The following is a 26,149-nucleotide window of genomic DNA, read 5'->3' as shown; positions in this document are numbered from 1 at the left end:
GGTGGAGTGTATCTTTGGATTCTAAAGAGCTGTTTTTGTAATTTGAAATACATCTCTGAACCTCTGTTTCAGTTGTCAAAGGCCAAATGTAAAGATGATGTCATTAGCAAATTTTGTGTAACTGGAGATATGATTATTGTATCATTATAAATATTATTGTAACTATCAAATCAGTGTACATTCAAATGAAGTAAGGCACCATTAAATATACTAGAATACATTGTGCTAATCACTAATGTAAAACTGAGAAAGATTTTAACTAAAGAACTAGTTTACCTTAGGCTGCTCTTTTTCAAGGATACAAAGGACGTATATATGGGAAGATTATAACCATAGTTAAACTGTGTTTGCCTATATGGCAGTAAGCATGGCTCAAAGTACCTGTGAGAGCTCAGTAATTAGAGAAGGAGAATTCTGTAAGTCCTAGATAAGGAAATAAATGGGTGGAATGATCTGATGCAAACAGAACTATTCTTGGGAAGCCTGTGAAGCAGGCAACACTAGAACAGAAGTTACAGTAGAGGAGGGGTGTGTGTGTGTGTGTGAGTTAAATGTAAAAACATACATTCATATATATATATATATATATATATATGTTGGATATAAAAATGAGACATAGAATTGGAAAGCATTACTGGTAAGGAAAGGTAAGTTCGGGGTAACTTGAAAAAGACATTCAAGGAAAAGAAGAAAGGTAAGAATTACTGAGTGTCTTCTATTCATTTGGCTCTGGATGCACCCAGTTTTATGCAAATCACACAATAATCAGCAAGTTTGGTTTTTATAAGGAACTTCCTTAAGTTATGAATGATTACAAACAGTCTTTAAGTTATTAATCAGTGGTTATTATAAATAACTGCCGTTAGGTCCACAGAGCTGGGGAGGCGCCGGGCGGGGATTCTCACACAGGTCTGTCTGCCAGACCGTGAGGTCTGTCTTCTTCTCACATCCTCTTGCAAAAGGATGTAGTTGAGGATAACAAAAGGAGCCTGGGTGGCAACAGATTTGTCTGGTTACAGGTAAAGCGTGTCAGTCTGTTTGTTGGGCGAGAAGGCAGTTGGAGACGATGAAGGCGGATGGAAATATGTGAGGCTTAAAGAAGGACTGTAGGGAAAAAATAGAGACATCTGAAAGCCCAGGCTCAGTGAAATAGATTGATAGTGTAGTAGCCAGTCCCCATATCATTTTACTGCTTAATTACAGGTAAGATTATTTGCACAAAGCCTCCAGTTGCCATTCAGACCTGTGTGACATCAGTGGGATCATATCTTTTGATTTTCCTACTTTTCCAACCTAATCAAAGTCCCTGGCAGTGACCTCGGGCAGTCAGGGGTAAAAGTGACTGAACAAGCAGACCGAGATTGTTCCCCTCCAGTTCCAGACACATTTCGCCAAGATCTGCTGGGCTTTTGCTGGCTGTATTTACGAGTCAAAGATAATAACGTCCCTAAAACTTTGTATCTGATTCTGTCTGAATGTCTCCCAAGACAAAGAGTTGAAGTGTCTGGAACACACACACAGTCCAGCTCGGACTCCAAATGTGTTCTTTCCTATAGCTCAGTTGCAAAATATAAAAATATTTCTAACTTAGATACTTGATAGATTTTCCACTGATGTTTAGAGGCACCAAGATGCATTATTTGTATACCTTCATTTATTTCATTATACCTTTTTTTTTTGTCTTTTTAGGGTCCCACCCATGGCAGATGGAGGTTCCCAGGCTAGGGGTCAAATCGGAGCTACAGCTGCTGGCCACAGCCACGGCCACAGCAATGCAAGATTGGAGCTGCATCTGCAACCTACACCACAGCTCATGGCAACGCTGGATCCTTCACCCACTGAGCGAGGCCAAGGATCAAACCCACATCCTCATGGATCCTAGTAAAGTTTGTTATCACTGAGCCACGATGGGAGCTCCTCATTATACTTTTTAACAGGTGATAAATCAGTTGCATCTTTTTGTTAAAGGGAAGGAAGTTAAAAATAAAAGGATGAAGTAAAAATGGCCATTAAATCCAGAATTATTCCTCACTCTTCGAAATCAGTCTATCCTACTTATGTATGAAAAGCGCTCATTCAGTGTGATAGATGTAACACTACTAATTGAAACGAGGGCGTCAGCTATACGGTAAATACTTAACCATGGAGACATTGGCAATTACTGTGTTGCTGATAGCACACAAATCGGATGTGAGTTAGGACGGGCTCCGGCAATTGAAGGCAGAAACGAGCCTCCAGTTCACCTCAATTGACAATCCTGGTGATGATTAAATCAAAGGGACCCGTAAACACTCAGAAGAAGGGATGTGGTTTGGTTATTATGCAGAACAATCATTTGCAAAGCAGAATCTTGTTACCTCTGAGTCACATAGCGCTTCCTATTGTCTGTTAAATTCTTCATAAACCCTTTTCTCCTCCGACTCCAAAAATGGCTATGATGGAGTTTACACAAAACTTCCTGGATATGATTTAATGTATGTGTGTGTGCCTATGAAAATGTCTCTTAGTCCCTCATGAATTAAAAAAAAAAACAACAACAAAAACCAACCCTCCCCCATCCATAAATTGTGGCTTTCTCAATTTTCTTCACTGTAGACTTTCTTGGGGGAATACACTTACCAGTCCGTGCTCACCTCCTCCATCCTTCTCCATTGCCCTTTGAACTCCATCTCCGTCCCTCTAATAACACTTTCTGCTTAAACCCTCCAGTTACTTCCAGTCTCCAAAGCTGGTGGCTCTTCAGCTTCCCACCTGCTGAGCTTTGGTGCCTCTCTCTGTACATCCCTCGCGCTCACAGGTTTTCTTCTTTGCCTTTACACTCCCGTTCTAACCCTGACGGTTCTGACAGCTCCTTAGCCACCTCTTCTAGTCGTTCTCCCATTGCTCACCTCCCGAATATTGAAAACATGAGGGGCTCTCTCTTTGGTCTTCCCAGCTGTGATTGCTGTGTCTCTTGGTATTAATTGTAACAAATATACGCTGGCTTAGGTTACATCGCTAGAGCTCAATGTTCAGGGTGTTTAATTCATTCAACAAATTTGACAATATTTATTGACTGTCTCTTATGTGCCAGGCACTGTTTCCATTGAAGTGATACAGTCATGACCCTCCCTTCACACAGAAAAGGACACGATCTTCTCAGAGAAGGCAGGGGCTAGTCATGTGAATAGACATAAGTAAAGAGAACCACACAAATAAGTGTAAACTTATATTTGTGAGAACTGCCACAGAGGAGAGGCATATGGTCCTATAAACACAACTTTCTTATCAGAGAAACCAGCAGAGGCTTCCTGAAGAAGTTAACGTTTCAGCCTTTAGTTATTCTGACAAGGACTTGAGGATCCCTGTGTCACCTACACATTATTTTATTTCCAGGTGACCTGCGCCTTACTCGGGGGTGTAGTTTCCATGTTCTGAGATGCCCAGGAGTATTGCCTCTGGATAAGTGAGATTTCAATATTTCCCTCCTTATCATAGGATCGCTACACTCTAGCGATGTGGTCTAGGGCAAGAGGATACATCAGCTAATATGCTACATTTTATCATCGTTTAGCACCCTCATCATAAGATTCAGGCCACGTACACACATGTCAAACATAGATGCCAGTATATTATTGGACATTTTTTTCTTTATCTTTTCTTTTCTTTTTAGGGCCACACCACGGCATATGTAGGTTCCCAGGCTAGGGTGTCTAATCAGAGCTACAGCTGCCAACCTATGCCACAGCCACAGCAACATCAGATCCAAGCTGCATCTGCAACCTACACCACAGCTCACAGCAACACTGGATCCTTAACCCACTGAGTGAGGCCAGGGATCAAACCCAAAATCTCATGGTTCCTAGTCAGATTCATTTCCCCTCTCATTTTTTTCTTTGAGATTTCATTACATGTCACTGAAAATATACTGGTATAGTGATTAAAATATATTATCTCTGCCTCTTATGTCATGAATGTTCCCTTATATTTTGTTTTCAAGCCTGTTCCAAATCCTTTTTTATTATTCATTGTAACTCTGATCAAAATAAATACCTAAATATAATAGATTGCTGATTTAGTGATTTAACTGGTAAACAATTAAGTATGGAAGTTTTTGATCACAAAAGAAATTTAGTGTTCAGATGCCAAAAATTATAGTTATTTTGCCAAATAAATAAATGGTCATATCTATGACAGTCAATATTTCTTTATAATGGGAGACTTTGGATACATCTTTTAAACTTAAATTAGCTGTAGATCTTGAAGAAAGATAAGGAAAAATGAGGAAGAATTTTTTTCATGAAACTGTCAATGATACATTACCATCAATGCATTAATTTGTTTGATGTGATTTGAAGGATATTGTCTTTTTGTAACTGAAAAATGCACACTCATTGAGTTCCTGCTCAGACACAGTGGGCTAAGAACCTGACTGCAGTGGCTTGGGTTGCTGCAGAGGCACAGGTTAATCCCTGGCCTGGAGCAGTGGGTTAAAGGATCCAGTGTTGCCATAGTTGCAGCATAGCTTGCAGCTATGGCTCAAATTCAGCCCCTGGCCTGGAAACTTCCATGTGTCGCAGGTGTGGCAAGAAAAAAAGAAGGAAGGAAGGAAGGAAGAAAAAGAGAGGGAAAGAGGAAGGGGAAAAATACATGCATACTCTCTTAAAAATATGTGTGAAAACATAAGTTTTTAGTAAAAAATACATATATATCTTATGAGCATTTCAGGTCCTAGGTAATTTTGTACAGTGCTTTATCAAAAATCAATACTCAAAGGCACAAGAACTATTGCATTCCTCCTATCAGCAGGATGCCATGGTATTCCAAGCACATTTTTGGGAAAAGTCTCATTATTTTTTCCAATTTATTCGAGGAAATATTAATCCAGAGAAGAAGAATTATCTTTACTACGTTAGATATTTTATGTAATGACTTTTTTTGATAGTCTCTTTCTCATTTGCATTTCAATCAATTGACAAGCTCCTATTGAGTACCCACTTCACGTTCACTTCTGGGCTGTGCATGAGGGGATTATAAGACACAATTTTTTATCTCGAGATGTTTTCCCTCTAGTTAGTAAGATAAGGATCAGGCCTAAGAGACAATTAAAGAAAAACGCATCGACCATTGATGCAAGGTCTCCTTCTTGTGCCTGGCCATTCAGACCCTAAGGTCCTTTTCTTTGCCTCTCTTGATTATGGACTCTGGTCCAGGGAAGAAGCTGTCGATTTTGAACCATGAAAATATAGGACTTTTGTGTGAAAGAATGTGAGCAAAAACAATTCAACTGTAAAAATTCATAGAGAGCCAAGTGATTCCTGTAGGGAAACATAATATTCTTCCTGCTAAATTTTGAAAGTGTCCCCTGGGTAAGCTGGGCGTTGATGTCTGGAGAAAGTTTTGCTTATTTGAGTTTTAAAACTCTCCTTTCGCCCGTGTTTACCTGTAGGCATCTACAAACTTGCTTGCAGAAAGCTTTCTTCAGGGTTGTGACTCAGCCTCGGCATCCCCTGGTGTGCTTTGCTACCAAGTGTAATACTGTTAGTCGCCTGATTATCACTAAGGGAACGTATTTTGAATGTTGAACTGGTACCCCTAGAGATTGACTTTTGGGAACTGGGAAGCTTAAAAATAGTCATTCAAATGTATGCAAAGAAAGCACACATTGTGGTAGGTACACATCACTTAAGGTACATTTCCCTTGCATTTCGGTGTCTGTGTTTTCCTGCACTGACTTCTCATGGAGAGGTACTTCTTTAAAGGTATGGACGTATGTACCAAGTCTGAAAAGTGACTTGACAATTTAGAGAAGAAGTTCACTTGGGGAACAAATTTAGCAATCAAAGCAAAAAAAACAAAAAATCATTCCTGCTGCTTTGGGAAAAAAGCAATTTATGTTTTCCCTGATAAGCATTAGGAATTGAGGGGTAAAGGAATTCCTTTGTGGCACAGAGGACGGGGGATCTTCTTTGTGACTGTAGTGGCTCCAGTCCCTGTGGTACACATTCCATCCCTGGCCTGGGAACTTCCATATGGCACAGGTGCAGCCAAAAAAAAAAAAAAAAAAAAAAAGGAATTGACAGGGAAAACACCTAAAAACATTCTATTCTCATAAGTTTCTCTTTTCTAGGACGCTGAGTAGAAAGTGGGCTAGAAAACCAAGATAACATAGAATATGGATCTGAAATATTTACTCAAGAGTTTTTATGAGGGCTCAGGAAAGAAAGTAGAAAATTTCCCTCTCCTCTGTGCAAATAAACTTGTCTATAAAAGGCTATTAAAGGAACAATGTATTTCAAACGTGCAGTGTTCAAAGTTGATTACTTCCATTTTACTGTTTTGACTTTGTGTTACATTAAATCATATGAAATTGCCATTTCTGCGGGTCAGTCAGAATCTATTAAATATTAACAATTTGGTATGGTGCAATCTAATCAAGGAGTTTGGGGGCAGGCAATTATATGAGGATGTGATGGCAGTTTTTTGATTTTATATTGAAGGGCATAGCTGCCGTGACCTAAAGTCTTTCAAGAGCGTAAAGAAGCACAGAAATGCACGAACCAATTCAGTTATTGGACATATTCAAATTCAACAGATATTTTTTTATATCAGTCATCCAATAGCTTCTGAGCTTATGATGGAAAGTTGATTTTATTAAGCATTGATTGGTTTTCCAAGTTAATTCGCATTATTAATGACTTGGGTCCTGATAATTTTTACAGAGTTTTGCTTCCACTTTCCTCAGTTACGACTAATAAATATTTAACCCATATAATCATTGAATTTGTGGTAATTAGGGGGATGTGGAAATGAAATATACATCATGAAATATGAGAGTTTACTTGTAAAATGGATCTTGGCAATCTCTAAGATATGAACTAAAAATACTTGGTTTGTCTATAGCAAAGACACAGACATTAGAGAGTATTTTTGTTAGGAATGAAGATAAAATGGTTTCCTGTGTGTTCCATTAATCAGCCCTGGGGAGTACTTTTTTTCATTTCAAATTTTAATTAGAAAAAATGAAGGATAACATAAGAGTAAGACAGGTTTTTTTTTGTTTTGTTTTTTTTACAATTTCATGTGTACTAAGATGTTAAGCCAATTTATAGCTTTATTTAGATTCACTACCTTAACATTTTCAAAGAATAATTGGAGTTAGGGAATTATTTAATTCACATTAATATATTCTTTGAAAAAATAGTCATCATCTATGAAATAAATTTTGAAAAGTCACAAGAAATATAATTAAGAAGAAAGGGTTTGAAAATTCTGTTGTAAATGAAAACTAAAGCTGTAATTTTGCCAGCTTAAATTACCACCTAGTAGACAGCAGGTATTTCCATTAAATTTAAATTGGGTATGTGAAAGGAAAATTAGAAAAAATCTTTGTGCTTTTAAATTTCAAGTATTTTTCTACTGCCTTTGTTCTAAATGTTTAGAAACAGAAAAGTATTCTGTTTCTAAAGGAGTTAGTCAACTAGGTTTATGATATAGAAAACAATCTAATTATGATTACCCCAAACTTTCGTTTTTTAAACGAATTATCACTTTATTAAAGGTAATCTTCATCAAAATAATTTAGTATTTAGAGACTTCATTTTTTTTAAAATACAAATCTGTAATGCCTACCTCATATTCACATGTATCAATATTTATAAATTAACACAATCAACATCACTAATTATTAGAGAAATGAAAATCAAAACTACTATGAGGTACCACCTCACACCTGTCAGAATGGCCATCATTAACACGTCAACAGGAGTTCCCTTCATGGCTCAGGGGTTAACGTCTAGCTAGGAGCCATGAGGATGCAGGTTCGATTCCTGGCCTCACTCAGTGGGTTAAGGATCTGGCATTGCTGTGAGCTGTGGCGCAGGTCACAGACGTGACTCAGATCTGTCATTGCTGTGGCTGTGGCGTAGGCCAGCAGCTGTAGCTCCAGTTTGACCCCTAGCCTGGGAACTTCCATATGCTGCAGGTGCAACCTTAAAAAACAAACAAACAAACAAAACAAAACAAAACAAAAGTCAACAAATGACAAATGCTGGAGAAGGTGTGGAGAAAAGGTAACCCTCTTACACTGCTGGTGGGAATGTAAATTGGTACAACCGCTATGGAAAACAGTATGGAGGTACCTCAGAAAACTAAATATATAGAACTACCATATGACCCAGAAGTCTCACTCTTGGGCATATATCTGGACAAAATTGCCTTAAAAAAGTTGCATACACCCGTATGTTCATTGTGGCACTATTCAACAATAGCTAAGACACAGAAACAACCTAAATGTCCATCGACAGATGAATGAATTAAGAAGATATGGTATATATACACAATGGACCACTACTTGGCCTAAAAAAGAACAAAATAATGCCATTTGCAGCAACATGGATGCAACTAGAGACTCTCATACTGAGTGAAGTAAGTCAGAAAGAGAAAGACAAATACCACATGATATCACTTATATCTGGACTCTAATATACAGCACAAATGAACCTTTCCACAGAAAAGAAACTCATGGACTTGGAGAAGAGACTTGTGGTTGCCAAAGGGGAGGAGGAGGGAGTGGGATGACTGGGAGTCTGGAGTTAATAGGTGAAACCTATTACATTTAGAGTGGATAAGTATTGAGATCCTGCTGTATAGCACTGGGAACTATATCGAGTCACTTATGATGGAACATGATAGAGGATAATGTGAGAAAAAGAATATATATATGCATGTGTGACTGAGCCACTTCGCTATACAATAGAAATTGACACAAGACTGTAAACCAACTATAATGGAAAAAATAAAAATCTTTTAAAAAATAAACACAGATAAAAATTTTAGAAAATCAAATGTAATGGTATTTCAAGTCAACATAGAACAAGATAGAAGACTTAGAGGCTCGTTTTAAACGTTGTTAATAATTCAGTGCAATCAGCCTTTGTGATCACTTTCTAGTGATACTTAATTGGCTAGTTTCAGCTCACAAAATAGATGCATAGGAGTTCCTGTTGTGGCTCAGTGGTTAATAAATCCAACTAGGAACCATGAGGTTGCTGGTTTGATCCCTGGCCATGCTCAGTGGGTTAAGAATCCAGCATTGCTGTGAGCTGTGATGTAGGTTACAGATGCGGCTTGGATCCGCATTGCTGTGGCTGTGGCTGTGGCCGGAGGCTACAGCTCTGATTAGACCCCTAGCCTGGGATCCTCCATATGCTGCAAGTGCGGCCCTAGAGAAGACAGAAAGACAAAAAAAAAAAAAAAAAAAAAAAAGACCAATCCCCCCCCCAGATAGATGCATAAAACACAGTCCTTGGTCCTGAGATGAAAACAGTCTAAAGATTATCATCGGCGTATTTTCTATTTATATCAACTTTATTTAGATATAATTTACATATTCGATGTGTAGATACATAATTTACACACAATTTACCTATACTTTTATGGGTGCAGTTTGATGAGTTTGATAAATATTTATCTTACCCTTGTAGCCCATATAAAGTGTATTATATCACCTTCAGCCTAGAAATTTCCTTTGTTATCCTTATAGTCGCCTCTGGCTCCAAACAATGATTGCTCTGATGAGATCAGGCACGTTCAGGGTGGTGTGGCCCTAGGCCCCAACAATGACTGTTCTGATTTTTTCCCACCATAACCTCGTTTTGCTTAGTCCAGAAATGTTATATGAATAAATATGTAGAGTTACAAGGAAGGAATTCTCCATAAGTCTTTTATGATTCTGCATGTCTTGTGAACAAAGGTAGGGGTTGCTTTTGTTCAGGACTGTTTTCCCAAAGGTGTTTGCATAGCGAACAACCTTGGGAGTTAGAGATAATGTCTTCTTCCTGAGAAAAGGGCAGGTTTGTATTGTGCAGTGTAATAGAGAGCATGTGTCCCTCTAGGTCCAAGGTCAGGCAGGCTGACTGCCTATCATAATAGATTCAGGTTCTCGAAGCTCCAGGTTCCTCTCCCATAACGTACCTACTGTTTGGACAGGTTTGGTACTCTAGCTACTTCTGTTGCTATGAGGAACAGAGTCTTTTGTCTCGGACCCAAGAATCTCAGGTCTTCTGCCAGCATCCATGAAATATATATGCTTACACATGGAGTAAAATCTCAGATCCTTCACAGTTCTTGGCAACGGGATGTATTCTTTTGTGTCTGGTTCATGGCCATACTGGAAAAGGAGATGTTTTCTACAACCCTGAAGCATATTTAATTTTTCATTTCACTCTAAGATTGTAATTTAAGTTGTGCTACCACTTGAATTTTTGTAAGTGACCCTTCATGTAATATCTTCATTTTATATTTAAATGCTGCAAATCCTAAGCAACTCTTTATAGAGTAAATACTGTTAGAATATTTTCTCAATAGCTTGTTAATTTTGACTTATGCATTTTTATAACAATGTTAAGCAAGGATGCGATGAAGGTTTACGGGCTCACTCTTGGTTCTGTTGTTACTTTATTTGTCTCTTCAGTTTTGGGGAAACACTGGTAGGTATAAAGCAGTGGTCTGTACAAGGAGATGATATAAGTATTGAGCTGTAGGTCAGTGGGAACAAAAAAGAAAAAAGAACATCTTCAGGCTCCAGAGTAAAAAAAATACCTGCTCAGATCCTTGATAGCTTTATGGCTTGAGCAAGTCACCTTAGCCATTTGGATCCTGTTTATAGCAGAGACATTAGGCCGGCTTTTTGAGGGTTTTGTCAGGATGAAATGGAATTATATGGATTATGTCGAATTTATAAGAAGCCCTATGTATAAATATTGGTGATTATTATGATATTTTGCAAGGTAATGTGTCAGGCATTTTAAAATATCATGGGTTCCCGTTCTTAACTGTTGTCACTCTCTGAATTTTCTCTCAGATAATTTTATTGCAATATAAGAGTACCCTTGTTTAAGTTTTCCAGCTTTATTTTCTCCCGCAAACTAGGTCTTATGAAAGGTGAGTTTGGGAATTGCATGTGTGATTTTCCAGAGTCTAGGGAGGGCTTACTGAACTAAACAGGTGACTGCAGATATTGGCACCTGGAGTGAGGGAACAGGTGTTAGTCAAATGGTAATAAAATCATTAAGACTTATAACTTTGTACTTTTCCAATTGAAATGACACAGTGTTCCATTATTTACATCTTTTTTGTTTAAGGCAAAAAGAACGTGTCTCTTTCACTGTTAGTTTTTTCATAAAGGACCAAGCACACAAGCCTCATTCTTTTTTTGCCGTGGGTTGAGCGTATCAAGTGTGCTGCAGGAAGGCTGAGCTTTATTTGCTGGCTTCTGCAAAGAACCGACATACACAGCTTCTGAGCTTTTCACTTGACTGCTTTCCAGCTGCTGAAGGGGGAAGAGCAGGAAGTCAGTGTGGCAAGGTTCACATGCAAGGGTCTGCCATTTATTAGAATTTTTAAGTAAAAATTCAAAATGAAATACATGTGCATGAGTATCAAGGTAAGAATATATTAATGATAGATACGGAAATGAAGCTTCATATATGTTTGAAGAACCAAAAAATGCCTCTCCTTTGTGTATGTCTATAGTACACACACACACACACACACACACACACACACACACACTTATTCTCATGACATAGTTTTATGACTCAAATCACTTTTTCTCGTAGAATTTTTAATGTGCAGGCTATTCTATGCCAGCGATTATTTTTGTGTAATATTTGAGAGGCAACATAGAACAGCGATTGAGAAACAGTCTCTATAACCACCCTGCCTAGGTTTGACTGCATGGCTGCTTTAAAGAGCCACTTATTAGTGGTAGGACTATAGGGACCTTTTGCTACCTTAGTCTTCCCATCTGTAAAATGGAAGAAAGAATCATACATACGTCATAGAATTGTTGTCAGGATTAAGTAAGTATATATACACGCACAGGCAGATACACACACTATCTACATACACATGTGTACACACACACACACATATATCACTTATGATAGTGAACATGTAGTGACCACTATATATTACATGAGCAAAAGTCCTATTTCTATCGAGCAGCAAAGAAAATGTCACACAAATTTTCAGTGGTAGCTGTTTTTATAGTTTTCTATTTCAAAAACTAAAAAGGTAAGATGCTAAAATGGCAGAGAGATTCAAGAAAGAGGGCCAGGACTAGATCAAGAGTTCTCCTGTATTTACTCCCCTTTTCCATGAGAAGTCTTAGCTGTAACTGAACCGGAAGCCTTTTCCTACCTGCCCTGCTAGCTCTAGCATGTGACAGCGCTGTTAACAGATCATGTTGAAGAAGCGCAACCTTTTAGAATTCACAGGAATCTTAAATACCAGATAGTTCATTCGACCTCCTTATTTTGGAGCTCAGGGGAATGTGGCCACAGAATTCAAATGTCTTTCTCAAGGTCAGGTAGCTATTTAATTCCAAAGCCATATTTACCAACGTCTGCTGTAGTACTTTTTCAACTACAGTTGCATCCTTGAAACCTCCTGGTGGTGGCCCAGTGAAGAATAAAATTTGCTTCTCTTTTGTGTCATCTTACAGTAAGGCGTATATATCGCTTAACTTTTTGTTGTGATATATACTTTCTCTTGTACACACAAGTTGTACGAGGAATTCCTCACATTCTTAACGCAGCTTCACTAATTGTTTACATTCCGTTTCACTTATCATTCTCTCTGTATAGCTGTTTATGATTTTTTCAGAATTGTTTAAAGACAAATTGAAGATATCTTAGCCTTTTTAAATGCTTGAAGGTATTTAAAATCAAGTCACCTAACTGCATTGATGACAATTATCAATGATCAAAATGAGAAAATAACAATGATAAAATATTACTATCCAACCCACAATTTAAATTTTATCAATTTTCCCAGTAACATCCTCTTTCTCTATGTTTTTTTTTTTTTTTTTTTGTCTTTGTTGTTGTTGTTGTTGTTGTTGCTATTTCTTGGGCCGCTCCTGCGGCATATGGAGGTTCCCAGGCTAGGGGTCCAATCGGAGCTGTAGCCACCGGCCTACGCCAGAGCCACAGCAACTCAGGATCCAAGCCGCATCTGCAACCTACACCACAGCTCATGGCAACGCCGGATCGTTAACCCACTGAGCAAGGGCAGGGACCGAACCCGCGACCTCATGGTTCCTAGTCGGATTCGTTAATCACTGGGCCACAACGGGAACTCCGTCTTTCTCTGTTTTATTTTGGCTTAGGATCCGAGCCAGGGTCAAGTGTTGTTGTTTAGTTGTTATGTCTCTTTAACATACTTTTATTTGGAACAGTTCCTTAACCATTTTGTCTTTTTTGACCTTGAGATTTTTGAAGAATGCAGAGCAGTTATTTAGTAGAATGTCCCCCAGTTCTGATTTGCATAATGTTTCCTTGTGGTTAGGTTCAAGTCATGTATTTTCGATAGTGCATCCTTCTCAGAGCATCACATCAAGATGCTTGTGCTGACAGTTAATCCCAACATTGATGACGCAAACTCTGCTTGCATCGGGCCTGCCAGCTTTCTCCACAGCAAAGTTACTATTTTACCCTCTCTGAATTAGGACCAATTTGTGGAAAAAATACTTTGAGATTTTATAAATATCTTTTCCCCACCAAAATGTACCCACTAGGTTTTGCGTCTCTTGAAAATTTCTACCCTCTTATTATTATTTTTTGTTGTTGTTGACAGTATAGTGGATTTACAGTGTTGTGTTAGTTTTTGGAGTGTAGCAAAGTGATTCAGTTATATGTATATGTGCATATACATATGTATATCTGTATGACTTTTTCATGTTTGTTTCCATTATGGCTTATTATGGGATATTAAGTATAGTTTCATGAGCTATACAGTAGGACTTTGTTGTTTCTCCTATGTAACTTGATCATCAGTTCCATATTTATTAGTTGGCAGGCAGCTGAAAGGAAGAGCTTTCTCATGTTTCCATTTGTTTGCTTTTGTTTGTTTATGGTATCATAGAACTCACCTATTCTTATTTTATTCTATGGATATGGTCTGTTACTGCCATTATTCTTAGGCTTAAGTTGTCCCATCTTTGGCCGGTGAAAACCACTTCAAACTAGCTTCTGCGTCCTTGTGGTGTTCCCTGTCATTCTCGAGTGTTTTCTTTTACTTTCTGTCACATGTTTTCTAGCATCATCTCGTAATTTTCCTGACCAAGCCCTGGAATCCATCTCTTTTTAATCCAGGTAGCCATGATTCCATTTCAAAGTAAATGGTTTTTACAAGTCAAGATTTTTTTTTTTTTTTTTTTTTTTTTGCTATTTCTTGGGCTGCTCCTGCAGCATATGGAGGTTCCCAGGCTAGGGGTCGAATCGGAGCTGTAGCCACCAGCCTACGCCAGAGCCACAGCAACGCAGGATCCGAGCCGCGTCTGCAACCTACACCACAGCTCACGGCAACGCCAGATCGTTAACCCACTGAGCAAGGGCAGGGACCGAACCCGCGACCTCATGGTTCCTAGTCGGATTCGTTAACCACTGCGCCACGACGGGAACTCCACAAGTCAAGATCTTGATGCAGGGTTTAATCATTAATTACTCCTGGCGTGTAATTGCGTCTAGGTCCTTTCAGTGAAGGGCATTAGTAAATATATGTTTACATTTATTTCTCTATCTGTATTTATGTGTCTGTCTATTAAGAACCATGAGAGGTAGGTCACTCGGCGCAAAGGTACAGGTACGCAGGATGAAGAAGTCTAGCGCTCCAATGCACAGCATGATGATTAGAGGTAATAACACTTTATCAAGTACTGGAAATTCACAGAGAGAGTACATTTTAGTTACTCTCGTCACATACAAGGAAATGACAACCACGTGAGGCATAGCGTGTTAATTAGCTTGACTGTGGTGTAGCTTCCATTCTTTGACCGTGTGTATCTACACCACATCATGATCTGCCCCTTAAATATGTATGATTTTTATTTAAAGAAGAAAAACCTTGAATTCATGCTGATATCTCTAGTTCTGTCTCAAACCACAGGATACATATCTTTCCATTTCCATATTTGTAACTTCCTTCTCCTGCAGTGAGAAACCTGGCTTCCCACTGTTTTCAACATATGTGTTTATTTGTTCAGGATTTTCAGAAGGTAATTTCAGAATTGCTAACACATTCCGTAGCAAAAAGCAATCCCACTAAATAGAATTCTGTATTTTTTAGTTTATTCATGGGATAATATTTATTAGCACAACATATTTGTGCATCAATCTCAAATGGACAGTTTATGAGTTCAGGAAGAAGTCTACACTCAGGTAACTCATATCCCGTAAAGATATAAGGCATTTCCATCCCTTAGAAAGTCCTCTGTGTCCTTTCCCAGCCAATAGTCTCCTCCAGAGTAGCCTTTTTTTCCTGATTTCTATCAGCGTAGACGGGTTTGGGGCCTCTTCTAGAACTTGATATGAGCAGAGTCATGAAGTGTAGGTTCTTGTATCTGGTTTCCTTTGCTCATTATAATGACTCTGACATTCATCTGTCTTTATGTAGATGTATGGTTTGTTTCTCCTTATTGCTAAGGAGTTTTTCATTATATGAGTATGCCACGGTTTGTCCATCTACTCACTTGTTGATGGGCATCATTTGAGTTATTTCTAGTTCAGGCTAATACACAGAAAACTACTACGAACATTTTTGTACAAATATTTTTCTGAACATAAGGATTCCATTTCTTTGGGTCAAACATCTGTGATTGGAACGGGTACATCGGTGGTGAAGGTATCTTTAATTTTTTAAGAAGTTGCAAACTTTTTATCAAAGTGGTTATACCATTTACACTCTTCCCAGCAATGCCTGAAAATTCTGGTTCCATATCTTCATCAACATTTGCTGTTGTCAACGGATTTTAACTTTAGCTGGTCAAATGTTTATGTAATGGTATCTCATTGTGATTTTAATATACATTCTCTAATGGTGCTGGGACTTTTTTTTTTTGAGATTATTGGACCTTATATATCTTCCTTTGTAAAGGGTCTCTTTAATTCATTTTCATTTTCTAAATTTTTTTTGGTCTTTTTATGAGTGAGTTGTAGAAATATTTTTTATATTATGGATATGTCTTTTGGAAGATATATGTTTTGCAAATAATTTTAGACAATGTGTCTTGCCTGTCCTTTTTTTAAAATGATGTCATTTGATGAACTTAAGTTTTTACTTTTTAATTAATTTTAAATTATAAATTTTTATGGTTATTACTTTCTGTATCCTTTCTAAAGTATAACTTTTTAATCCCAGGTTGTGAATCTATTCCCCTATGTTTTCTATGAGAAGTGTTAGCTTTTAGATTCAGGTCTAATATCCATATTGAATTAATTTTTGTGTATGATGCAAGGTAAGGGGAACTCTATGTGTTGGAAGACTGGATTTTTATTATTTTAGAGAAAATTTTCCCAGACATATTTTCATGAAGTGTTTTTCTATGATACTAAAAAAAACCTCTCTGGAGTAGCAAGTGGTAAAACCAACTCAAACTACATTAATCAGAGTTCCCTTCATGGCTCAGCGGAAACAAATCTGAGTAGTATCCATGAGGATGCAGGTTCAATCCCTGGCCTTGCTCAGTGGGTTAAGGATCCGGCATTGCCATGAGCTGAGGTCTAGGTCACAGCTGCAGCTTGGATCCTGAGTTGCTGTGGCTGTGGTGTACGCTGGCCGCTGTAGCTCTGATTCAACCACTAGCCTGGGAACTTCCACATGCTGCAGGTGCAGCCCTAAAAAGCAAAACAAAACAAACCAAAAAAAAACCCACTAGATTAAGCAAATGGGGATTTATTTGCTCACTTTGCTGGGAAGCATAAACATATCTCATAGGATCAAAGAAAGATACACAGAGGCCAGGACTTCGGGAGCGAGAACTAGGATGGGTGTTCTGGGGCTCTCTGCAGTCTTTTCTCACAGCTGCTTGTCTCTGCATCACTTCCTTGTGCAGAACACTTTCCCCTGCAGGGCAGGGGAGATGAATGCTGTCAGCCTCACTCAGCTCAGGGGCTCGTTCTTCCAGTGCTGCTCTAGCTGTCCTAAGGAAGGACTCTGATTGGCGATGCTTCATCACATGCCCCCTTCTTGGGTTGGTCACTGCTGCCAAGGGGCTCAGGACCTATGTATAATCAAGTCTAGGCTCACCCCATGGCCGTGGGTGGTGCTACCATCTGAAACAATGTGACACGAGGGAGAGCGGGTCCCCAAGGATGGGCTTCTGAACACTCCAAATAGCACAGGACCTGCCAAAATTCCTCTCTTTCTAAAAATGGCTTTTTATAGGTAGGGTTTATTTATCTTTCAGAGAACTCTTAATTAAATATACTCAGGTGCAGTCAAGTTAGGTTTCTATTCAACTCATCTAGACCAAAGTGTGAATTAATGAGATACTTTGAAGAACTAAAATGAACTAAAATGTGTTCACATTCTATGAGAATAATGGTATCTCCTCAAAGATTAACGTGTAGCAATCAAAGTCCATCAGAATATGAAGGATGCTGAATAAAGTGGAAGAGTAGTCAGATTTTCTTCACTTTGACCTCTCCCCATTTCCCTCAAATTGTAATGAAAACATTGGGTTGTCACACCCGTCTGGATAATAAAACATTGAGAGAGCAACTGTGGTTCAGTGATTAGGACAAGATTTATATACTTAGAGTGTTCAGTAATCTTCCAGAGTTTATAAAGCATGGCCGATGATGTTCAGCCACCGGATTAATTGGCAAGAAAGAAGTGGACCTTATTGGAAATCATTCAGCCTCTCACGGCTTGCATTTGAAGGAGAAAGCATGAGAGTTCTTTGCCGACAATGTCTAGCTCAGCCAAAGTTACCTACTTGTAGAATAGTTTCTCTGAAGTGTGGTTGACTAAAAAGCTGACCCCGAAGAGACCCTTGAAATGATAGAATAATTGACACCACATCTGATTTTATTGGGTTGGATGCACTAAAGGAACCTGACATCAAAAGCGGTGTTGGAGAAAGGCTTTTATCTACGTTTAAACATGTGACCGCTGGGGGATCGAGATGGAGGAACTCTGTAAACCATAGGCCCAGAGGTTATGTCCCTGGTATGAGGGGAGGACCCAGATGAGAAGATGCTCCCTGCCTCAGCCTGACTGTCTTTGCATTCCATCTGCTACAGCGCAGCCCTCCCGACTCTGCCCCCTGTGCACAAAAGCTCCCCTTTCATGGCCGCCATTGCTCTTCCATCCTCTGGGTGTTATACTCCCATTCATTCTCAGATTTAGGTGGAAAGCCTCTTTTCCTTGTTCCTTGGGACAGCTTTTCAAAATAAAGTTTTGCTAAGGGAGAATGAGCGATGAGTAAGGGAGGGGAGGGGCACACAAATGCCTAAAAATTGAGATGTTCCTAAGATCTGCCTTCTGATCCTATTGTTAAGGATCCAGGCATATATAGGGTGAAGAAATATAAAACAGGGGGCATTCAACTATTTCCCCTACCCTGCTTCAGATCGCTCTGCTTTGTTCTTTGTGGTCATATGATGCAATGATAGTTGCCGTCTTAGACCTCTCAGCAAGCTACTAGTTTTTTCCGTTAAAAGAAGTTGACCTTTCTTCTTGCTTCGGCAGCATGTTTACCAATGTTGGAATGATGAGAGAACGTGAGCATGGACCCTGCAAACTTGTGAAGCATTTCATTTTTTATGGCATGGACTGCGTGGTGACTATAGTTAGTAACACTGTGTTGCATGTTTGAAAGTAGCCAGGAGAGTGGGTCTTGGTAGAAAAAAAAAAAAACACAAGAAGAAAAATTGTAATTATATATATATAGTTTGATTTTTATTTCTACTCAGATTGTCAGCATTGGGAATTCCGTCTTTATCTTATTTTACTGCTCCCTCAGATACTGACGTGGTGGGAGGTAACACATCTAAATATATATGAAATACTTTTCTCCCTATTGAATTAAAACCTCCTTAAGAGGGAGCAGATTCCCTCTGCAAAGTATGAAGCATCAAATATACAACAGAAACAAAGTTAATATTTAAACTTTTTAAAAATGGTTCATCCTATGAAGTCATTTGGATTTCTTACCAAATGCGTATGGAGATAGTGAAGCTTAAAATATGAAATGTAAATTGACATTCCTGATCCATCCCAACATATACATAATTTTCTGTTATTGTCTATTCTCTGATGTTTTGGACAGCTTAATTTCAAGTGAATCAAGGAACAGGGTATTTAGTGTTTCTTTAGAAAAATAACTCAATATTTACAAAATTATTACTGTCAAATTTCCCCCAAGCGTGCTTTTCTGGTGACTTTTAAACTTTGTATTCACAACTGTTGTACATTATTCAGTTCTCCTGTTTTTTTCACACTTAAACTCTCCAGTTTTAAGAAGAAATGTTTATTTTTAACTCAAGTTGTACTTAAGGATATCACCCAGTGAGACAAATGGGAGTTCTCTTTCTCAGTGGTTCCTAAAGCTTGGTTTCACTTGAAGCCACTAAAAACTTAAAGGGTTGTATTCAGATGGGAGAATTTGGATGGAAACCCTTGCATTGGTGTCTAATAACATCAAATGGTTTAGAATTTTTGCACTGCACTGTGGTGAGCCTTGGGGCCTCTGGAGTCGATTCTACGAGCCCCCCCCCCCCCCGCAAATGACCAATGCATTTGTTTTCTCCTTCATTCCTTTATCCACTTACATTTATTTAACAAACCTTTGAGTATTTAGTGTATACTAGTTAGAGTGGGAGGTGTTCAGGAAATCCATATCTTCCAGGAGTTTTGGTATAGAAGATGGAAAAATAATTCACATATGGCCGCATGTGATAAAGTCCGTGTCCCGAGTATCATGGGAATTCCTGGCAGGGGAACATCCTCGTTGGGGATGGCAGTGTGTAGGGAAGCCTTTGTAGAGGAAGAGAAGGATGAATAGGTGTAAACCATGAAGTCCAGGTATAAGAACAACTATGTATAAAAACCCAAGGCCCTTTCAAGTTACTTCGAGAAATTCAGTTGCTTCTTTTTAAAATTAAAAAAAAATTATTATAGATTATTTACAGTGTGCTGTCAATTTCTGCTGTACAGCAACGTGATGATATTTTTCTCATATTTTTTCCATCATGGTCTCTCACAAGTGATGGATTGGATATAGTTCCCTGTGCTACATAGCAGGGCCTCCCCGCTTGTCCATTCTAAACATAATAGTTTACATCTACTAAATCTAAACTCCCAGTCCATCCCACTCCCTCCCCATTCCCCTTGGCAACCACAGATCTGTTCTCCATGTTTGTATGTTTCTGTTCTGTAAATAGGTTCATTTGTGCCATATTTTAGAGTCCACATATAAGTGATGTCATATGGTATTTGTCTTTCTCTTTCTGATTTATTTCACTTAGTATGAAGATATCTAGTTCCATCCATGTTGCTCCAAACGGCATGATTTTGTTCCTCTTTTTTTAAATTTTTTTTCTTTCTTTTTAGAGCCACACTTGCAGCATATGGAAGTTCCCAAGCGAGGGGTTGAATCTAAGCTACAGCTGCCAGCCTACACCACAGCCACGGAAACTCGGGATTCAAGCCACGTCTGCAACCTACACCACAGCACACAGCAACACCAGATCCCCGACCCAATGAGTGAGGCCAGGTATCAAACCCACATCCTCATGGATACTAGTTGGGTTCGTTTCTGCTGTGCCACAACAGGAATTCCTGACTTTGTTCCTTTTTTAATGGCCGTTTGCTTCTTGAAAACATATTTGGCTTCCTGAAACTGACCTTGGAGCTAAAAGAGCCACTGCCGATCCATCGCAATACTGAACCTAGTGTGCTGATTCCCTGTAGGTACCACAGTTTGATTCATTCTTCAAGCGGAGAGGTGCTGTGGTAGAGAGCGAGGGACAGAAAGTGAACTCTGTTTCACTCGTCCGTTTTCTTTAGTTAGCAGTTACTAACAACAGGCTACCAAGATTCAATTCTTTAACTATTTGCCTACCCATTCTTTGGAAGTGTATATCGTCTCAGTCTACTCTGATGGCTTAAAGGACAGAAATACATTTCCTCACAGTTCTGGAGGCTGGATGCCTGAGATCAAGGTGCCCACATGGCCAGGTTCTGATAAAGCTTCCTTCCTAGTTTTTAGATGGCTACCTTCTCACTGTGGTTCATACGGCCTTTCCTTGGTACTTGCTTGGGGAAAGCGAGACGTCAAGCCAGAAATTATTTTAATATTTAGAGTTTTAAAAGAATTTTAAGTTCTAAATCAAGCAAACAATTGCAGTTATTGAAGAATTGTTCTGGGAAATAATAAACATAAAAATAAAACTATAACCTCATAGGTTGACAGTAATATGCCACCATCAGGTTGTCTAGCAAATCTTGTACGGCGAAGATCTTGGAAGAATGTCAGATCTGCAAGAGCATCCTTATCTGTCTTCCAAGGGCATGGAACTTAGTGTTTAAAAAATAAGAATCTCAACAAATGTTTTGCATTTAAGGATTTTCTTCTCTGGGGAAAATACATATGCAATGTGTATATTCCCATGCTGACCACACACACATACAGACATACAAACATGCATGCACACATGTACACACACACATATACCAACACACATGCGCACATGCTATCTCCTTCTCTGAGTTTTTGTTGTGTGAACCATTCATTACCTATAGAAAGGCTAGCGTTTAGGCATACAGCTCAATCAAATGTACTGCTGCTTGACAAACTAGCATGTTGGCAATAGCTGCAAAATGGTTTTTTTTTTTCTTTTTTTCCTTAAGAAAGGTTAGAATTCAGCTCAGTATGGCCCTCTGTAGTTACCTATCCTGCTCAGTGCAATCACATTCCTTTTACAGAAGCTGACACTTGGATGTGAACCAAATGACTCCTGCAAGTCAAACAAATCGCTCACAAATTGCAGTATGTTACCAATTCTGCCAGTTTTATATTTGTTTTCTCTCCTAGCATCACAACAGATCACTGTTCTCTGAACCACTGGAGTGGTGTGTTTGTGTTGAGCGGCCACGTGGTGGGAAACCCCGGGTACTCTGAAGCTCTGGGGTCACACGCGCGCAGTGACACACCCTCCCCGCCAGAGCGGAGGGATCCGACGCTGGCTGTAAAAAGGCACCTTGTCCCACATGTATAGGAGCATGTGTCCACTGACGGGGAGGAGGCGTTGTGGTGGAATCGCTCCTGCTTTTCAGGCTCTCCTCCTCCTTCACTTTCTCTCTCGCTCCCCCCTCCTTGGCCGTTCTCTTGGGTTTGCTGAACACTGTAGTTCTGTAGGTGAATTCAGACACATTGCAACTCTCAGGCATATGGCATTTGCTTGATATACATCTCTGTGTATGTGCCTGTTCATGTAATCTGTTGAAATGACGTTACAAATGTGAATACCTATGTGTGTGGCTGGTGGACTTCTAGAAGATTCTGTTAGAAGCATGAATTTCATCTCTGACTGCATCATGCAATACTTGCACCTGTGTTCCTGGCCCATCTGATTGTGAAAAAGAACTGTGTGGGTAGATGTAAAACCAGTTTCCACCCCTGGAAAATAATTTAAATCTGTGAGCGCATCCGTTGATGAGATCTTTTTAAGCCCAGACACGGTACAGTAGCTGTCATTAGGGTTGTGAAGGCACAAATGAACTTAATTCTGTTTTTTAGTTTAGAGCAACCATTTATTTATGCTTTTGTTGTGTAGCTTTGCTAAACACTGACGTTGATGGTTGTGTTGGAATCCCATGTACTACCCAGCTGCCATGGCCTGACCACAGGGGAAGTACTGACCCAGTAGAGATTTAGTTAAACCCTTCTCTGAGCATCTGAGTGGGTGAATCATACTTTCCTTCATGCTAAACCAGAATTGGTTACATGTATTTCCTGCCAAGGCTAAGAAGTGTACGTTTTGAATGTTGTATTTCCTCGGAAAGGGCAGTTTCAGGTTCATTTAAGTTTGGTGATTGTGACATTATGTTTAGGAACAATTTTCATGCTAATTGAAGTCTCCTGTGTCAAAGGAAAAAAAAAATCGAACTCTTAAAGTAGACCATCTTTTTAAGGCATTAAATGCAATTTAAAAATTTTCCAAAATAGTCTTTGTAGGAATTCTGTTGTGGTTGTTATATAGCTTCCTTCCTTGATTCCACAATTGTTTACTGAATACCAAATAAGCACGGGGTAGATTTCAGGGAGGAAAAGCAAGTCCTTGAACTGGTATAGCCAATGGGATCCTGCAGGGGTGGTCAGCCATAAACAACTAAAAAAGTAGCAATTTAGAGAAATGTCAGGAAGACAGAGGTCTGGGTTCAAAGACAGAGAATAACAAGAAGGGAACTAATTCACTAGTGATTAGTGACAGTGGTTGGAACAGGTAGGTTTTCAGCTGACACGTGAGAGATGAGAAGGAGTGGGCGGTGTAAAGAGCATGAGACAGAACAGCCTTGGCAGGGGTCAGCAAGCATCAAGACTAAAGGCGTAAAGGGGTTTCCGTGTTTCCAGAGCTGGAAGTAAGCTGGTGTGGTGACTTGCAGCAGAGGTGTGTGTGTGTGTGTGTGTGTGTGTGTGTGTGTGTGTGTGTGTGTTGGGAGTTGGGGTGAATGAAGAGAAGGTGGCATAAGATTACATTAGATCAGTAAACAGGTGCCAGATGATTCAGGAATTTTGATGCTATGGTAAGACTCTAGATTTTAAAATAAGTAAAATAGGAACCAATCAAAATGTTAAGAGAAGAGAATCATTATCTGATTTAAATTTTAAAATCTCATTTTGGCCGTTGTGTATAGAATGAAACTGGTGTGAGCATGTATCTGTGTTTTTGTGTTTGTGGTTTAAAATGAAAGCAATGAGACCAGTTAGAGGACTATTAAAATCATCCAGTCAAAGATAATGGTAGCTTGGCACACGATGGAGATGGAGTCAGTTGGATAGACTTGAAATATTTTGGGAGGTATAGTCTTCTGAAGAATTTACAGATAAATTTGATACTCAGGATGAGGAGAAGCTGGGAATCAAAGATGATCTCTTTCCATCTTTTTTTTCCTAACTGGGAGTATTGTGGCGGCATTTGCTAAGATCAAGTTGGGGGCAAGATCAGGTATCAGAGAGAGGTCATGTTCACTTCTGGATATCTAGCACCAAATCAATTGCAAAATTCATTAACTCATCACACATGGATTGAGCTTCACTGCATGCCAGGCATTGTACTAAGTGTTGTGGATATCTGGTGTCCTTTTGCTTATGGAATTACAGAGATGGTAGATTTCAGTCTGCTAGAAGGGACCAGAGTTGGGAATGATCCAATCCGGACTCCGTATTTTAAAGATCAAGGGTAGAATTTAAAGCATCTGACTTCTGCAAAAATATCAAGGCCCTTCTATAAAAATAATGGTTATCTTAGTAAAACTTAGTTTTACTCAATGAGCAATAATTGTGGTATTATTTTCCCTTAGGCATATGATCCAGTCTGTTTTCATTTCTGTTTTAATGACTTGGTTCAGTTCGTACTATTAAAACACTTTCTGATGCATTCTGAAGTCATGAAAATATGGGCATTATAGCCAGGAGTTCAGTGACGGATACTGTCATTGGCTTCACTAGGGTTAAAAACAATATCTGCAAAAAGAATCATAAACCACATTCAGATATACACACTTTTTTTTTTTTTACTAAGGATTACTAGTAGGCAAAAGTGGAGCTGTGCACTTGTATATTTTATATTATTGATGGTCGCTTGCTAATTACCTTGAAGTGTTTTAGAGGGGCTTTTTCAAACTTAATAGAAAACATGATTATGAGAGGAAAGAAAAAAAAAAGGGCCCCAAAGAAAGAATTTATTGTTGCACAATGAATTCTAGATTTATGTGTGTGCATGTGGGGGGGTGTGTGTTGGAATGTTTGCTTGAAGGTCTTTTTCAATTTTATAAGTTAAGATATTTGGTTAAAGAATAAATAGGTGATGATGAAATAGCAAGCTGTGTAGATTTTAGATTTGAACAATGTAAATACCAGGAAACCAAAAGATTAGTTAGAGGGGTCTAAATAAGCATACTCATTATCTAAATTATGCTACAGCATTTACTGTTCATTTAGAGTGAGGTTTACTTGGCTTTTTATACTGGGTCAAGTACTGTGAAAGAAGAGAGATGAAAGTTCCTGCCCTAAGGGCATAACAAACCTAAAGCATCAGGCATGATCCCGTCTGCTCCTACGCATGCACACACACGGTGAGAGAATGCTCCCTGGCGATTGCCATGGGCATGCCCAAGGGAGCAAAGGAAGTTTCAAGAGGGTTTGTAGAGATGAGGGGTCTGTTCAGGATAAGAAAGGAAAAAGTGGATATTTAATGAGACACATGGCAGTCGAATAAAGAGAAACACAGGGATGGAGCTAGGTTGCAATGCCTGCCAGTGGACGAGGCAAAACTACGGAGATGGTGGTTGAAATAATCAAAAGAAGGATTTAGAACCAAAGTTCTGCTTCATCTCTGGAACTGGAATGTCGGGACTCAAGTCCCAGAAACCAGAGGACCAGGAATGGAAGGAAGGTTGATGACCCTGTATCTTCAAGGAAAGACCATAAATAGCCAAGGAAGGGTTGTCAATTGAAAGTTCATGGAATTTATAACCAGGGTGGTGGACGTACAAACCAATTGAAACCTAAGTGGTGGAAGTAAAGGCCACGCAGGAGCACAGCTTGTTCTCTGGCATTAAGCTGAAAAAAAAACAAAAAAGGAGCTTGGTGCATGAATATGCCAGAACCGGAGTATTCTATGCTGTATTAATTAATCTTCATCCTTATATCCTCAGGAAAGACACAAGATTAAGAGTGCAGTTTTCACTTTCTAAAAAAACTACTTAGGAGTAAATATCAGCAAGAATCTGCAGGCAGCCTTTGGGATGGGAAAATGTCTTTTGTCCTTAACTACCTGTCCCTGGCTTTCCCAGAATGCTGCCTCCTCTGTTCTTACTGTGCTGGTTTAGCTTCTTACCAGTTGACTAATCTTCCCTCTGTGATAAACTCATTTTCTTGCTACTTATAGCGAGTTTGGCCTTATGCGCCTTCACGCGTAACCTTGAAATTTTCTCCATCGTGCCGTTGACTGTAGCTCACCACTCACCGCTGAAGTTTGAAGGAAACTCACTGGCCAAACAGGTTTTTCTGTTTGTTTGATTTTGTTTGTTTGTTTCATTTTTTTTTTCCCCTAAACTTTTTCAGCTGTCCAGCCAACAAAACTCGCGAGAGGATACT

The 26,149-nt window shown here is 39.1% G+C and overlaps 1 protein-coding gene across 7 annotated transcripts in view; it reads left to right on the top strand.

Annotated features, from left to right (window-relative positions):
- The window catches only part of ARHGAP24 (Rho GTPase activating protein 24), a 744,099-nt gene that overhangs the window by 318,307 nt on the left and 399,643 nt on the right, over positions 1-26,149 (top strand). The window contains exon 1 of one of the 7 annotated variants that reach the window (XM_021100781.1): positions 22,995-23,438. The exons of 4 other annotated variants lie outside the window; for them this stretch is intronic. The gene's annotated coding sequence lies outside the window, so the exon portion shown is untranslated. Of the gene's footprint in view, positions 1-22,994; positions 23,439-23,555; positions 23,575-26,149 lie in introns of those variants that run through there. 2 more of the 7 variants (XM_021100780.1, XM_021100784.1) reach the window with 2 other exon arrangements.

This window comes from Sus scrofa, chromosome 8 (assembly GCF_000003025.6).
Source record: "Sus scrofa isolate TJ Tabasco breed Duroc chromosome 8, Sscrofa11.1, whole genome shotgun sequence".
In the NCBI taxonomy this organism is placed as follows: domain Eukaryota; kingdom Metazoa; phylum Chordata; class Mammalia; order Artiodactyla; family Suidae; genus Sus; species Sus scrofa.
Note: the sequence above shows the minus strand (reverse complement) of the source record. Positions and strands in the feature narration are given on the sequence as shown.